The 15,728-nt window shown below is 42.6% G+C and overlaps 1 protein-coding gene across 5 annotated transcripts in view; it reads right to left on the bottom strand.

Moving 5' to 3' along the window:
• Nucleotides 1-15,728, bottom strand: part of LOC122543360 (LIM domain and actin-binding protein 1-like) — a 143,091-nt gene that overhangs the window by 73,529 nt on the left and 53,834 nt on the right. The gene's annotated exons all lie outside the window — the stretch shown is intronic.

The following is a 15,728-nucleotide window of genomic DNA, read 5'->3' as shown; positions in this document are numbered from 1 at the left end:
ACATTTGGCGATAATCAAAACTAATCTCTTCAGTCAACTTTATCTTAAAAAAAATTGGTACTTTCCAATTAGTCAGCTCACCTGAAGTGCCTGAATGTTTGCTTTATTGGCAGTGCATACCTTTGGAGACCTTCTTACTGGACTAGTGTAAAAGTGTCAGCATTCATATGCAACGGTTGGGGAGTGCTGGCAGGCTATTTAACGTTGAAAAAGAGGTACAGCAGAGATGAGCCCAATATCAGCACAAATACCTGTATAGCAGTCACTAAAAACTGAATGCAGAGCTAAAGTTCTCTCTCAAACAACCGTAACCAATTGTAGTGCCTTTACTAATACCTCAAAAGAACAGATCTCTCTCTCTCTCTCTCGCTCTCTCTTTTCCAACCCCCCCCCCCAACAATAACCACCATCTTTCCATCTAATAGACCAAATCAGGACTTTTCTGGACTAGGTAGCCATGCACTAGGCCAATTGCTACTAGCTATGCTGTAATCTTGGAAACTTCATGTGAAGTTTCCAAAAAAGCCATTTTGCTCCACTCCCAACAATAAACTAATAACATCCCGATGTGCTGTCCAGCTCAAATAGATGTGTGATTAAGTAGATAAAGCATGACTTATGGAATAATATGCATTATCTTATTTGTATGGGAGAATTACAAACTTCCTTCCATAAATATTTCTGCTCCAGTATCATCAAGAGACCGTTTGCCCAATTTGATTTAAAAAATCATTGGCGAGGATACCGATCAGATCTGAAAGCCTATTTGCAACTCCAGGGTAATATTTCAAGATCACAAGTAGTCAATTCAATGCCAGTCCACTGGGGACACTCATCATAGGAAGGAACAGGCCAGTCAGCCCGTCAAGCCTGCTCTGCCATTCAATATGATCAATACTTCAGTGTCTTTTACCCATCTGAATCCCATAACCCATATTAACAATCACAGACCTATCTCTACCTTAAACCCACTCAAAGAACGAATCTCCACAGGCCTCCATGGTCAAGGAATCTCAAGGTTCACAACTCTCCAATTTAGCAAAATTTCTTATTACAGACAGATTGCTGAGCTCAGTGGAGGTGGGAGGCTTGGACTGTATTTGCTTCAATGCAAAAAGTATAATGGGGGGAGATCCAAGATGGCGGCAACTCAGCAAGTCTGAGTCTATAGTGCTCCTACCAAGACATAGGCAAAGTGGGCCAACCTCCCCCACCACACTCACCAAATCAACTAAAAATAGTTTTTATTTAATATAATTAGTGGTTTAGGACTAAATTTATACAGTTCAGTCTCCTGTAAAAATGACTAGGGGGAAAAGGAGCCCGCAGTTCTCAGCAGGCAGGAGCCCCTCCCCCACCCTCCTCAGCTGCAGCAGAGGCGTCCACAGCCACCTGGGGGACTTATCTACGGTGGTGAGCCTCGCGGAAATAATCTCTAAACTCGATGCGAAGATCGATGCCTTTATTGAGTCCCGAAGTCGATGGAATTCACTCTCGGCCGCGCTACAAAAGCACGGCCGAGACATCGAGGAAATTGAATGCCGAGTCGGAGGGGTGGAGCTAAAGGCCGCGACCTCCAACGCCATTGCAGAATCGGCCGTGGATCGGGTCCAGACTCTCGAGCAGCAAGTCCGGACCTTAGAGAACCACACTGACAACCTCGAGAATAGAGGTCGTCGAAAAAATATTCGTTTGCTGGGCCTTCCCAAACGGGAAGAAGATGGCCAGCTTACAAGGTTCCTTGAACAGTGGCTTCCACAGTTATTGAATCTGGAGGCTGGATCAGGCCAGGTAAGGGTAGAATGGGCCTACCGGGTCGCAATACACGGGCCCGGCTCGAACCAGCGCCCCCTCCCGGTCCTGTTCCAGCTGCAGAGCTAAAAGGTGAGGCAGATGCTCTTGGAAGCCTCCAGAAATCTTGGGAAAGATCCACAAGCCATGACTCATAAAGGATCCAAGATTATGTTATTTCAGGACTTTTCCCTAGCTTTGGTTCGAAAGAGGAAGGCGTTTGATGAAGCAAAGAAGTGTTAAGGGATTTAAACATTCAATACTCCTTGCGCTACCCAGCTATACTACGCTTAAGCCATGAAGGGTCAGTGTTTAACTTCGGATCACCGGAGAAGGCCAAGGAACTTTTGGACTCTCAGACAAATCATTAGAGTTCATTGATGTTGTATTGCCCTATCCCACACCCGCCCCTTTTTTTTCCCTTTCATTATCTTACTGTTTAATATTATCTCGGGGGGGAAAGAAGGGCTTATTTCCCCCCCCCCCCCTTTTTTAAATATATATATAGGCCAGGGGGTCTAGGGGATAGGGTACTCACTGTTAGTTCTCGTTCAGTGGTATACTTGAATTTTCTTTATCCTATCGTGGGGTGCCTGGGTCAAGGGTGGAGCACTGGTTAGGAGAGGTTATGATGGAGTTTTTTGGAAAGGAAGTGATGCCCCCTGGGAATAAGGGGGAAGATCTCCATTTAAAACACGTTTTATACTTTTTTTTTTACTATTTAGAAATGGGTTTTTTTTATTATATTGATCTGAATGTACAAAAGCGCTTTTATTTTTGTGAATTTTATATGCTCTATGCTCGGGATGTTTTGAATAAATACGGGTTTTGTTGTGATCTGATGTTAACACATTCCGAGCATGTATATCACTGCTCAATTTATCTGTTATCCGTTAGATTTTTTTTTCTCTTGAATAATGTAAGAATTTTAATGATACAACTAACCAGAGTGTAAGTTAGATGAGTAGTTAGTTGAGTTCTGTCTTTTTTTTTTCCTCTTGGTATTTCTGTTTTCTTGTTTGATAGATTTCAGTTATCATTTAAGATTTAACTGTATATCAATGTTTATACTTGGGTTTTTTTTTTAGTTTTCTTTTGTAAACTTGTGGAGAAAAAAAAAAGTATAATAGGTAAGACAGATGAACTTAGAGCCTGAATAAACGCATGCAATTATGATGCTGCTGCGAGCAGACACATGATTGAAAGAGGGACAGGACTGGCAGCTTAACGTTCCAGGATATTGATGTTTTAGAGGAGACAGAGAGAAGCAATAAAAAAGGTGGGGAAGTTGCATTACTGGTTAGGGAGCATATCACAACTATGTTAAGGGAGGACACCTTGGAGGGATCTTGCAGCGAGGCATTACGGTTACAGCTCAGGAATAGGAAGGGTGCAATCACAATGAGACCTCCCAGCAGCCAGCAGGAGATAGAAGAGGAGATAAGTAGGCAGATTCTGGAAATGTGAAAACAGGGTTGTGATAGTCGGTGATTTTAACTTCCACCATATTGACTGGGATTCCCTTCGTGCTGGGGGTTTGGATGGGGAGCAATTTGCTACATTTGTCCAGGAGGGTTTTTTGAAACAATATGTGGATAGTCCAACAAGGGAGGGGGCCATACTGGACCTGATATTGGGAAATGAGCTCAGCCAGGTGATCAAAGTTTCAGTGGGGGTGCATTTTGGGAACAATGACAGTAATTGCATACGTTTTCAGATATTTATTGACAAGGACAAGAGCGGACCTTGAATGAAGGCATTAAGTTGGGAGAAGGCAAACTATGACCAAGTTAGGCAAGAATTGGAGAATGCGGATTGGGAGCAGCTGTTTGAGGGTTAAACCACATCTGACATGGGAGAGAGTCATTCAAAGTCCAATTGATTACAGGGCATGACAGGCATGTTCCTGTGGAAATGAAGGATAGGAATGTCAGTATTCAGGAACCTTGGATGGCAGGGAAAGGCATCAACTTAGTGAAAATAAAATATTGAGAAAGTAGGAAGGAGCTCAAAACAGGGAGCTAGCAGGGCTAAACATGGCCACCAAGGTTAGAGGAAAACCCCAAGGAATTCTATACAAATATTAGGAACAAGAGGGTCATCAGGGAAAATCAGTAGGCCCACTCAAGGATAAAAAGGAGGGAAGTAATGTGTGGAGCCAGAGGAAATGGGTGAGATCCTTAATGAGTACTTTACATTGTTATTCACCCCAAAAAAAGAGAGGAATGTGAGGGATGTTGAGGTTAGGGAAAGGTATGTGAATACTCTCAGGCTGGTCAACATAATGGAGGAGGAGGAAGTATTTGGTGTCTTGAAAGATATTTAGGTAGACAAGTCCCCAGAACCCGATGGTATCTATCCCAGGATACAGTGAGGGGCAAGGGAGGAAATAGCTGCGGCCTTAACAGTTACCTTTGCATCCTCTTTGGCCTCAGGTGAGTTTCCAGAGGATTGGAGATTGGCCAATGTTGTTCCTTTGTTTAAGGGAAACCAAAATAAGCCAGGTAATTACAGGCCATTGAGCCTGACGTCAGTGGTGGGGAAGCTGTTGGGAATGATACCGAGAGATAGGATTTATTCACGTTTGAAAGTGAACGGACTGGTTACTAATCGACAGCACGGGTTTGTACAGGGAAGGTTACGTCTCACCAACTTGATTAAGTTTTTTGAAGTGACGAGAATGATCGAGGAGGGAAGGGCAGTGAATGTTGTCCTCATGAACTTTAATAAAAGGAAGGCATTTGATAAGGTAGGTTTTTAAACCTTATGGCAGGCTGGTACAAGTCTCACGGGACCTGGGGTGTGCTGGCTGGACGGATACAGAACCGGCTTGGTCATAGAAAACCGTAGCGGTGGAAGGATGCTTTTCGGAATGGACATCAGTAACCCGTGGTGTTCCACAGGGATCAGTGCTGGGACCTTTGCTGTCTGTAATAACTAAATGATGATGATCCAGAGGAAACCGCAAGTGGCCTGAATAGTAGGTCTGCGAACGGCACCAAAATTGGCAGAGTTCAGATAGTGAGAAAGAATATCAAAGGATACACAGGGACATAGATTGTAGATTTGGGGAGAGAAATGAGAGATAGACAAATGAGGGGGGATGCATTTTGGAAGATCAAATTCTGCTACAAATTATACAATAAAATGACAGAACCCTTAGGATCACTGACATACAAAACGAATCTGGACATACAGGTCCCTGAAAAAGTGGCAACACAAGTAGATAAGGTGGTCAAGAAGGCATACAGCATGCTTGCCTTCAGCGGCCAGGGCACAGAATATAAAAGTTGGCATGATACGTTACGGTTGTATAAAACGTTAGTTCAGCCACATTTGGAATATTGCATCCAGTTGTGGTCACCACATTATCAGAAGGACGTGGTTGCCTTAGATTGGGTGCAGAAGAAGGTTTACCAGGATGTTGCCTGGTCCATAGATTGGGTGGATAATCAGAGGATTTTTTCCCCCAGGGTAGAAAGGTCAACTACAGGAAGGCACAGGTCCAACCACAGTAGGGATCATTGTCTCTGTGATCATTGTGCTATCCAGGCACAGATAAATGAAAGAGGAACAGCCATAGGCTAGCAGCAATCTAAAGTGGGGCAGAACAGCCTCCACACGAGGTCCTCTCGGGATGTGGAAGAGGTACAGGAGGCCCAGAATCCCTCGTCCTCAATGCCATTTATTGGACTGGTTGTGACATTGGTGGTTGTTGGTGGTTGGATCCATTGGTCACAGTTCCAATTAAAATGGTGTGGGGAATACCCAAAACAGAACAAGTCTCTACTATTAAGAGTAGTCACCATTTGCATCACAAACAAAATTAACAGTCCTCCATACAATGGGACATTGAGGACTCTGACACGAGAGCTGTTCAATTGCCTCCATGGGTTTTGCGTAGGAACTTTTATTCTGATGTATGCGGCAAAGGCAATGCCATGCAAATACAGTCAGTCAGAGATTATAAATGCCAAACAAGACTCCCTATAGTTAAACTCTAACTCTTTATCGATTTAAAGGCCAAGAGTTCATTGGCTGCCTTGATTACTTGCTGCATCTGCGTGCTAGCTTTATGCTTCATGCACAAAATCAACCAGCTGCTCTTTCTTTGGAGTGTCTCCATTTAAATAACAATGTTCATTTGATTCTATCAATCAAAGTACAGGTCTTCATGCTTTCCTACACGAAACTCCATCTGGCACGTTTTTGCTCGGTCATTTCAACCTCTCTATAACCTCTTGAAGGTTCCTTATGTGCTTCATGTAACATGCCCTCCCACCTATTTTCAGCAAATTTGGATACATTACTCTGCCCCTTCTCCAAGTAATTAATATAGATAGTAAATATTGGGCCCAGGACTGATTATTGTGGCACTCAACTAGTAATGTACTTCCAACCGGAAAAAGACCCATCAATCCTGACTTTGTCTTCTGTATGTTAATCATTTCTCAATCCATGCTAATACATTGCCCCTATTACCATGAGCTCCAATCTTGAGTGATTATGTGGCATCTTTTGAGTGTCTTTTATGAATCCAAATACAGTACTTCTACTGGTTCCCCTTTATCAACAATGCTTGTTATATCCTCAAATAGCTCTGGCAAATTTGTCAAACATGATTTCTCTTTCACAATACCATGTTGAGAGTTTGTGTTAAGCATTTATAAATTTGGCCCTATTTCTTTCTTAATCGTGATCTCTAGCATTTTCCAGATAACAGATGTTAGGCTAACTGGCCTGTAGGTTCCTGTTTTCTGTCTCCTTCAATTCATGAACAGGGGCATCAGATGATATCTGCTATAATCCTCCTGGCATTCAGTGAGTTTTGAAATATTTCACCCAATGCCTCCAGTATTTCTGTAGCCACCTCTTTTAAAACCCTGGGGTGCAGGCGATCAGGCCCTCGTGACCTGTTTGTCTTTTAATCCAATGACTTTGTCAAATGCTTTGTCTCCAAGAAAAAGAATGTTGCAAGATGTTTTCTTCCTTTAGCATCTTCCTTCTGGTATCTGGGATGTTACCATGTTCTCTACTGTGAATACCGATGCAAAATATTGGCTTAACTTATCTACCATTTCCCTGTTCCCCATAATCAATTCCACAGTTGCATCTTCCACTGGTTCCACTGTTGCTTTCACTACTTTTTAAAAAAATAAACCCATAGAAGCTCTTGCTATTTATTTTAATATTTCTTGCCAATTTACTTTCATAGTCAGTCAGTTTTTCCCTCTGTTACCTTTCTTAAAAAAAATTCAAATCTTCTGGCCTACCACGAGTTTCCTCTATTTCGTATGCCTTTGTTTTTAAATAGATACTCTCTCTGACTGCCATGGTCCATCCTTCTCATAGAACTCCAATTCCATCGAGAAGAACAAGGAACAGCAGATTCAGGGGAACATCACCACCTCCAAGATCCCCTCCAAGCCAGTCACTATCCTGACTTGGACATATATTGTTGTTTTCTTCAGTGTCAGTGGGTCAAAATCCTGGAATTGCCTCCCTGTGGGTCTGCCTGCAGCATGTGGACTGCAGCAGTACAAGGCAGCAGCTTGCCACTACCTTCTCAAGGGCTGCTAGCAATAAACAATAAAGGTAGGTCAGCCAGCAATGCCCACATCCCACAAGTAAATGACAAGAAAATCCTTGCTTTTGACTGGTGTAAATTTTGCAAAGCATTGACCCTCCCCTTAGTCTTTTTTCCAAGGCTGTGATTTTTTTTTGATCACTTTTCTCCATGACTCTCTGCCCTCATTTAAGTTGAGAACAATGATTTGAGACTCAAGTTACTCTTCCTCAAATTGAATTTGAATCTCCATGCATTGATTCCTAATCCTTATTTAGAGCTGCTATTTATTGCCCAGCCATATTTCTGTTCCTCAGTTTGCTTCCCATTCATGTTTCTATCAAGATCCGCTTTTAAACGTTGCTAATGTGCCTGCTTCTACCACCTCCACTGACCAGTACATTGCAGGCACCCACCACCCTCTGCGTGAAAACTTTTCCTCGCACTTCCCATCTAAAAACTTTTTCCCCCTCACCTTGAACCTGTGCCTTCCTGTAGTTGACCTTTCTACCCTGGGGGAAAAAATCCTCTGATTATCCACCCAATCTATGGACCAGGCAACATCCTGGTAAACCTTCTTCTGCACCCAATCTAAGGCAACCACGTCCTTCTGATAATGTGGTGACCACAACTGGATGCAATATTCCAAATGTGGCTGAACTAACGTTTTATACAACCGTAACGTATCGTGCCAACTTTTATATTCTATGCCTTGGCCGCTGAAGGCAAGCATGTTGTATGCCTTCTTGACCACCTTATCTACTTGTGTTGCCACTTTTTCAGGGACCTGTATGTCCAGATTCGTTTTGTATGTCAGTGATCCTAAGGGTTCTGTCATTTTATTGTATAATTTGTAGCAGAATTTGATCTTCCAAAATGCATCCCCCCTCATTTGTCTATCTCTCATTTCTCTCCCCAAATCTACAATCTATGTCCCTGTGTATCCTTTGATATTCTTTCTCACTATCTGAACTCTGCCAATTTTGGTGCCGTTCGCAGACCTACTATTCAGGCCACTTGCGGTTTCCTCTGGATCATCATCATTTAGTTATTACAGACAGCAAAGGTCCCAGCACTGATCCCTGTGGAACACCACGGGTTACTGATGTCCATTCCGAAAAGCATCCTTCCACCGCTACGGTTTTCTATGACCAAGCCGGTTCTGTATCCGTCCAGCCAGCACACCCCAGGTCCCGTGAGACTTGTACCAGCCTGCCATAAGGTTTAAAAACCTACCTTATCAAATGCCTTCCTTTTATTAAAGTTCATGAGGACAACATTCACTGCCCTTCCCTCCTCGATCATTCTCGTCACTTCAAAAAACTTAATCAAGTTGGTGAGACGTAACCTTCCCTGTACAAACCCGTGCTGTCGATTAGTAACCAGTCCGTTCACTTTCAAACGTGAATAAATCCTATCTCTCGGTATCATTCCCAACAGCTTCCCCACCACTGACGTCAGGCTCAATGGCCTGTAATTACCTGGCTTATTTTGGTTTCCCTTCTTAAAAGAAGAACATTGGCCAATCTCCAATCCTCTGGAACACTTTTGCCCGAAACGTCGATTTCGCTGCTCCTTGGATGCTGCCTGAACTGCTGTGCTGTTCCAGCACCACTAATCCAGAATCTGGTTTCCAGCATCTGCAGTCATTGTTTTTACCTATACAATTACTGAAACCTTTCCCCTCCAATCCCTACATCAACCAAGAAAGGCAGCATTGCATATAAAAGCATGTTGGAAAACACTGTTGCGCAAGGTGAGATGAAATCTGCTCTATGCCTTTGTGCAACTGATGAGACCTTGGATTGTCTTTGAATTGGTTGCTTGTGATTACATCTGCTTCACAGAGATGACTATAATCAATTTCTAATGACTAATAACATGGTCACGATTGCTTGTGGCTAGGATTTGTATTCCACAGAGTTGGGCTGTGCATGCATTTCAAATGTAGGGTACTCTGGTTACATAGGTCATCAACTTCGACTGGTGAAGCACCTGATTAATGCAATTTCCCACTGAAGGTCCTGACATCACTAACAAATAGAGCCCACATACTCAAAACAGAAAAGACGACACTTCCGCCACCCACTCTCGGCATGGCCACAGCCATTTTCGATTTCTCTTGTACATTTGCAATGTATTTTAGAATGGAAAATAACTTAGGTCATGCTTGAGAGTGAGTCACAGTACCAGCCTGATGATCAATACTCCCCCCACCTCACCACTCCAACCCTTCATGTTCCATTGCTCCTTGCACTCCCTGTTGACCACAACAATACTGAGCTTCTTTCATTGAGGTCTTCACCTCCCATGACTGATCACTGCTGACAACAATGACAAGCTACCTGACTTCGTATCCACATTAAGAGACAACGCACAGCAGAAGAACTGCAAAGCTTTAAGCTCTGAATGAGACAGCAAAGCACAAAAAAGGCAAGGCATGGCAGAGATACTATTAGCCTCCATGTAAGCACAAAATCAGTAAGTGCTAAGGGAATAAAGAAAATGAGCCCAGAGGTGAACCCTGGTTCAATCCTTTGGATGCTGCTCATCCCCACACACAAAGTGGCCTGGCAGAAATATTATAACAAAAAGGTACCAGTGTGTTCCAAAGTGTAATAACAAATTGGAGAACTGTATTCTAAGTGAGTTGGAGACATAACATGATGTGTTGAGGCTGGTGAACGTCCAACCTCAGCGGATGAAGGTACCAGACAGTCACTGCCATGGAAATGTTGGGTAATGCGGACTAAAACGGAGGTGTTGGAGGAGCAAGCAATGAGCAGTCGTCTCCAGAAACATGCCCTCACTTTCATGTCAGGAATGGTCACATCCAGTTTCTCTCCATGTGGGAGAATAGCATTTTGTTTTAAATAGTCACTGGCCAGGCCAACATTTTATTACCAATCCCTAATTGTCCAGAGGGCACTTTAGGCTGACACTCATTCAGTAGGATCATAGCTGATCTGAAATTCCTCAGTTCCACTTCCCTGGGTTTTTTTCCTGTGATATGTAGAAGAATCAAAGATTAATGTATCTGGAGTCATGCGTAGGCCAGTCAAGGTAAGGACAGCAGTTTCTTTCCCTAAAAGGGCATTAATGCACCAGACTTTTTCCAACTAAAGCCTGGTCAGAGGCAAGTTAAAGGAGCATCTAAAAAGCAGGAGAGCAAAGGTAGGAAAGTCACATAAGTTGGAAAGGAATTCCAGAGTTTAAAGGTCTGACAGTTGAAGGTATAGCCACACAACAGTGCAACAATGGAAACCTGCAGATGGGCAAAAAAAAAACAGAAGAATCAGATGAGCTTGGACATCTCCAAGGACCAGGGGGAAGTTATTAGAGATAGGGAAGGGTAAGGCCATGAAAAGATTTGTAAACAAGATCATCCCAGAAACAAACCACAGCCACCAGTACTTCATTAGATTTGTGCAGCTCAAAAAATATTTTTGTCAGAAAGTTGAAGTATGAAAACAAAGCTTGCACAGTATTCCATTACTGTACATTTAGTTGTTCAAGTTGCCAGATTACAAAGCCTTATAAAGTCCACCATTATAAGAAAAAGAGTGAATAAGATGTTAAAAAAAAAGTACACAAAAAAAACCTAAGTTTTATTCCAGATCTGTGCAGAGTTTAAGGACCTTAACCATATAGCTACAATTAATTTCAGCATCCCTGAAGGTTGGAACAGGATACATCACATCAAAATCATGGAAAACAGTACATTAGGTCGTCACAGATTCAGAAAAATATGGGCGATGGGAAAAAAAAAGGACAAGTCATTTTAAAAAGGGTGGAATTTATATAAAAACAAACTTGAAAAGCAAAGTAAAGAATTCCACAACCTTTGTTTTTTGGGGGTGGTCCTAAATAAATCTTGAAAACAAACTGGGACGGTGCTTCTCCTTTAAGATGATTATGTTGTCCATGTTTTTTCTCAAGTAGGGTTGTAAAAGGCAGGGGTTCGGATTTGTCTGGGTTTTGGGGCCTTTGCTAATGGCCAACAGATACTGTCCAAGGCAACAATCAGGAAAAAGGCTTTTAGGTTTTTTAAAATCAGTTGTACAATGAAAAAGGGGCATGCCAGTTCTCCCAGTTAAGGGATTTTTCTAGTTTGGTTTAGTTTTAGCAGTTAGAAACAGTGAAAGAGGTTCTATGCTTCAACAAATGATCCCTGGCTGATCCTCTCTCTAACATTCCTCCTCTAAGAACCTGGGCTTGAATGTATCTTTTTTGCCAAGGGATATCACAGCAAATTGGAACAGCTTCATGACGTTGTGATATAGTCTGTTGAGTTTTCAAGTTGTTATTATTCGGTTTTCTTTTGTTTGCGTTTCATTCGATGGTGCGTAAATAAATTGTTTTACTTGAAGTCAAGTGGTCTGACCAGGTGCATCACTTCTGGGATATCCACCCTACATCTGCCTAAAACAACTAGAAATGTTAGGGTCTGGGCTACCTTCTTACTGTTGAGGGGTCTGACCTGGCCCATAACAAAAGCACGTCAAGTGCTTGGTCACTTTGCAAAACTCTACTTGCCTCTGCATATTTGCATCAGTCCCCGACCTCAGGACATTCAGGGGACTGTTCCCACTCCTAGGATGAGACAGCAAACCTAAATTGGGCAGCTAGCAAACTTCCAGCAAGGTAGGGTGGGCAACTAGATTTTCCCCTTTCCCTTGGGACCAAACTATACTCCTGCTGAAGAAAGATAGATCAGCACATGACTTTCAGATTAGCTTTCATAGGTGTTCAACATCTTCAGTCTCCCAACACACACAACTAATGCAGCTTCCTGAAACCAAAGTAAATGCACTAATTTTACTCTGGTAGATAAGCAGGAGGCTGGATGAACACAGCAAGCCAGGCAGCATCAGGTAGAGAAGTCAACGTTTCAGGTATAAAGCTACACTGACTTCTCCTCCACCGGATGCTGCCTGGCTTGCTGAGTTTGTCCAGCCTCCTGCTTGTGTACCCTGGATTCTACCATTTGCAGTTTTTTGTCTCTAATTTCACAAAGGCCAACTACTGGGAAGCTCTGGCGGAAAGGCTGATATCAGAACAGCTTCAGTCCCTGATCCAAACTAGATTAATTTGACATCCTTCTATTGCTAATTAACCCTTGAACATTTTATTACCACACATCTATATTAGAAGCAAGTACCAGATAATAGATGCTAGGTTCTTGCAGATTATAAATAACAAAGAAATCAGGAGAGAGCCAGCAGCATCTCACACAGAAAGAAACTATGATTTAACAAAACATCTGCTGCAGCAACATGAAACGCACAAAGTCAAATCTGCACACATCTGAATATGTATAAGCTCACCAGGTATAGGAACATAAGAAATAGGAGTAAGCCATGCGGCCCATTGACCTTGCTCCACCAAGTAGATCACAGCTGATGATCTACTTTTACACTTTTTTGCCCATATTTTCCCCAAATCCCTTTATATTAATACTTCCCAGAAATTTATCGATCTCAATCTTTAACCTGCTCAGTAAGTGAGCTTCCACAGATCTCTGAACAATAAAATTCCAAAGATTTATCACCTGCGTGAAGAAATTCTCCCTCCTCCTCTTAAATGGCTTGCACCTTACGCTGTGATTGCGTCCCTTGGGTTCTAAATCCCACCAGCCAAGGAAACATCCTATTGACATCCATCTTGTCATGCCCTCAAAAGAATTATGCAATTTTTAATGAGATCCCATAGAGGACATTGGTGAGGCCACATTTGGGAGCATTGTGTTCAGTTTTGGTCACCTTGTTGTAGTAACGTCCTCCCTAAACTGGAAAAGAGTGCAGAAGAATATTACAAGGAGGTTGCCTGGATTCAATGGTCTGAGTTATAGGGAGAGGTTGGACAAGCTAGAACTTTTTTTTCTTTAGAGCGTAGGAGACTGAGGGGGGGACCTTGCAGAGGTGCAAAAAATCATGAGGGGCATGGATAGGGTGAATGCACTCAGTCTTTTTCCCCAGAATTGGGGAATCGAGGATTATAGGTCATTGGTTTAATGTTAGATGGGAAAGAATAAAAGGGAACCTGAGACGCAATTGTTTTTTGCGCAGAGGGTGGTATGCATATGGAACGAGCTGCCAGTGGAAGTGGTCGAGGCAGGTACATTAACAACATTTAAAAAAAGGCATTTGGACAAATATGTGGATAGGAAAGGATTAGAAGGATATAGGCCAAGTGCAGGGAAATGGGGTTATCATGGATGGACATTTTGGTCGACATGGACCAATTTGGGCCAAAGGGCCCGTCTCTGTGCTGTTGGGCTCAAGGACACTTCAAGCTATAGAATACAATCTCTCCTCATAAGACAATCCTGCCATCTTAGGGATTAGCTTGGTGAACCTTCATTCTACTCCCTCTTCAGGCATCTAGCCTTCAATCAGATGACCAAAACTGTACAAAATCTTAAGGTGCTGTCTCACCAAGGCTCAATATAGCTGCAGCAAGCATCTATACTTCAGCACTCTAAGACAGTCCAATAATTCTATTCCCACACCTCTTACCTGCATGAACTTTCCTAGCCTCCAGGGAATATTCCAATTAAAAGAACATCAAAATTGAAACTTTGAACTCCAACTGCAGTTTAACTATTGCCACTGGTATGTAGTCTGGATTCTGAAGCATCAAACTGCCATGTCAATCATATCAAGACCAAGCCTTGACCCCAACCCAAAAGCTAAATCCTGGTTATAGAGTCCGAGAGAGGTGTACAGCATGGAAACAGATCCTTCGGTCCACCTTACCCATGCCGAACAGATATCTTAAATTAATCTAGTCCTGCTTGCCAACATTTGGCCCATATCCCTCTAAACCTTTCCTATTCATATACCCATTCAGATACATGTTATAATTGTACCAGCCGCTACCACTTCCTCTGGCAGCTCATTCCATACAAGCACCACCCTCTGCGTGAAAAAGTTACCAGTTAGGTCCCTTTTATATCTTACCCCTTTCACCATAAACCTATGCCCTCTAGTTCTGGACTTTCCCACACCTGGGAAAAGACCTTGTCTATTTACCCTAACCATGGCCCTCATGATTTTATAAGCCTCTTATAAGGTCACCCCTTAGCCTCCAATATTCCAGGGAAAAAAACAACCCCCACCTAATAGCCTCTTCCTGTAGCTCAAATCCTCCAACCCTGGCAACATCCTTTTCGATCTTTTCTGAACCCTTTCAGGTTTCACAACAACATTCCTACAGCAGGAGACCAGAAATGCATGCAGCATTTCAAAAGTGGCCTAACCAATGTCCTGTACAGCCGCAACATGACCTCCCAACTCCTATATTAATGCTCTGACCAATAAAGGAAAGCAGACCAAATGCCTTCTTCACTATCTACCTGTGACTCTACTTTCAAGGAACTAGGAACCTGCACTCCAAGGTCTCTTTGTTCAGCAAACACTCACCAGGACCTATTAAGTGGATAAGTCCTGCTAAGATTTATTTTCCCAAAATGCAGCACCTCTCATTTATCTGAATTAAACTCCATCTGCCACTTCTCAACCCATTGGCCCATCTGTTCAAGATCCCGTTGTAATCGGAGGTAACCTTCTTCACTGTCCACTAAACCTCTAATATTGGTGTCACCTGCAAACTTACTAACCATACCTCCCAAGTTCCCATCCAAATCATTCATATAAATGACAAAAAGCTGTGGACCTAGCACCAATCCTTGTGGCACACTACTGGCCACTGATCTCCAGTCTGAAAAGCAAGCCTCTGCCATCACCCTCATTCTTGCTCGAAATATTTCATGTTCCCATCTTTCACAGGAAACTTTTCTTGCACTACAAACACAGACAGATGCAAAACTCACGTCAGGGTCAGATATGGTAGCAGAAAGACAAAGTAAAACAGAATCATGGACACAAGGTTGATTTCTACACCTCCCACCCAGCAGATACTCCATTTGGACATGTCCAAGTTTTTAAAACTTGGACGGATACTGGAGGAAGTCATCCAAATTCAGACAGACAGACTGTCTGCATTAAGGTGGCAAGGGTTGATTCAGTATAATCTGTAGCTAACAAAACCGAATACAAATGACAGGAACAGTAATAGGAAAATAAATGCAAGATTCCACAAATAGCAAATTTGCAAATTGCTTATGCTAAAACAGTATCCAAAGGAGGGTTAAAAAAGTTGAAAAGTATTTTCAAATCAGCCCGTTCAGAAAAAATGTTATCTCACACCTCTGGGTGGAGTCAGGACTTTAATTTGACACTCTACATTTTACAAAGATGATGGAAAGTCTACAAATAGCTTGCCCACATAGTGCTACTGCCATCTTGTGGAATACACAGTTGAGCATAGAGAAAATTAAAAAGAAGAATCGCATGCAAAGCGAATAAAA

The sequence above is a fragment of the Chiloscyllium plagiosum genome, chromosome 43 (genome assembly GCF_004010195.1).
Source record: "Chiloscyllium plagiosum isolate BGI_BamShark_2017 chromosome 43, ASM401019v2, whole genome shotgun sequence".
Classification (NCBI taxonomy): Eukaryota; Metazoa; Chordata; class Chondrichthyes; order Orectolobiformes; family Hemiscylliidae; genus Chiloscyllium; species Chiloscyllium plagiosum.
Note: the sequence above shows the minus strand (reverse complement) of the source record. Positions and strands in the feature narration are given on the sequence as shown.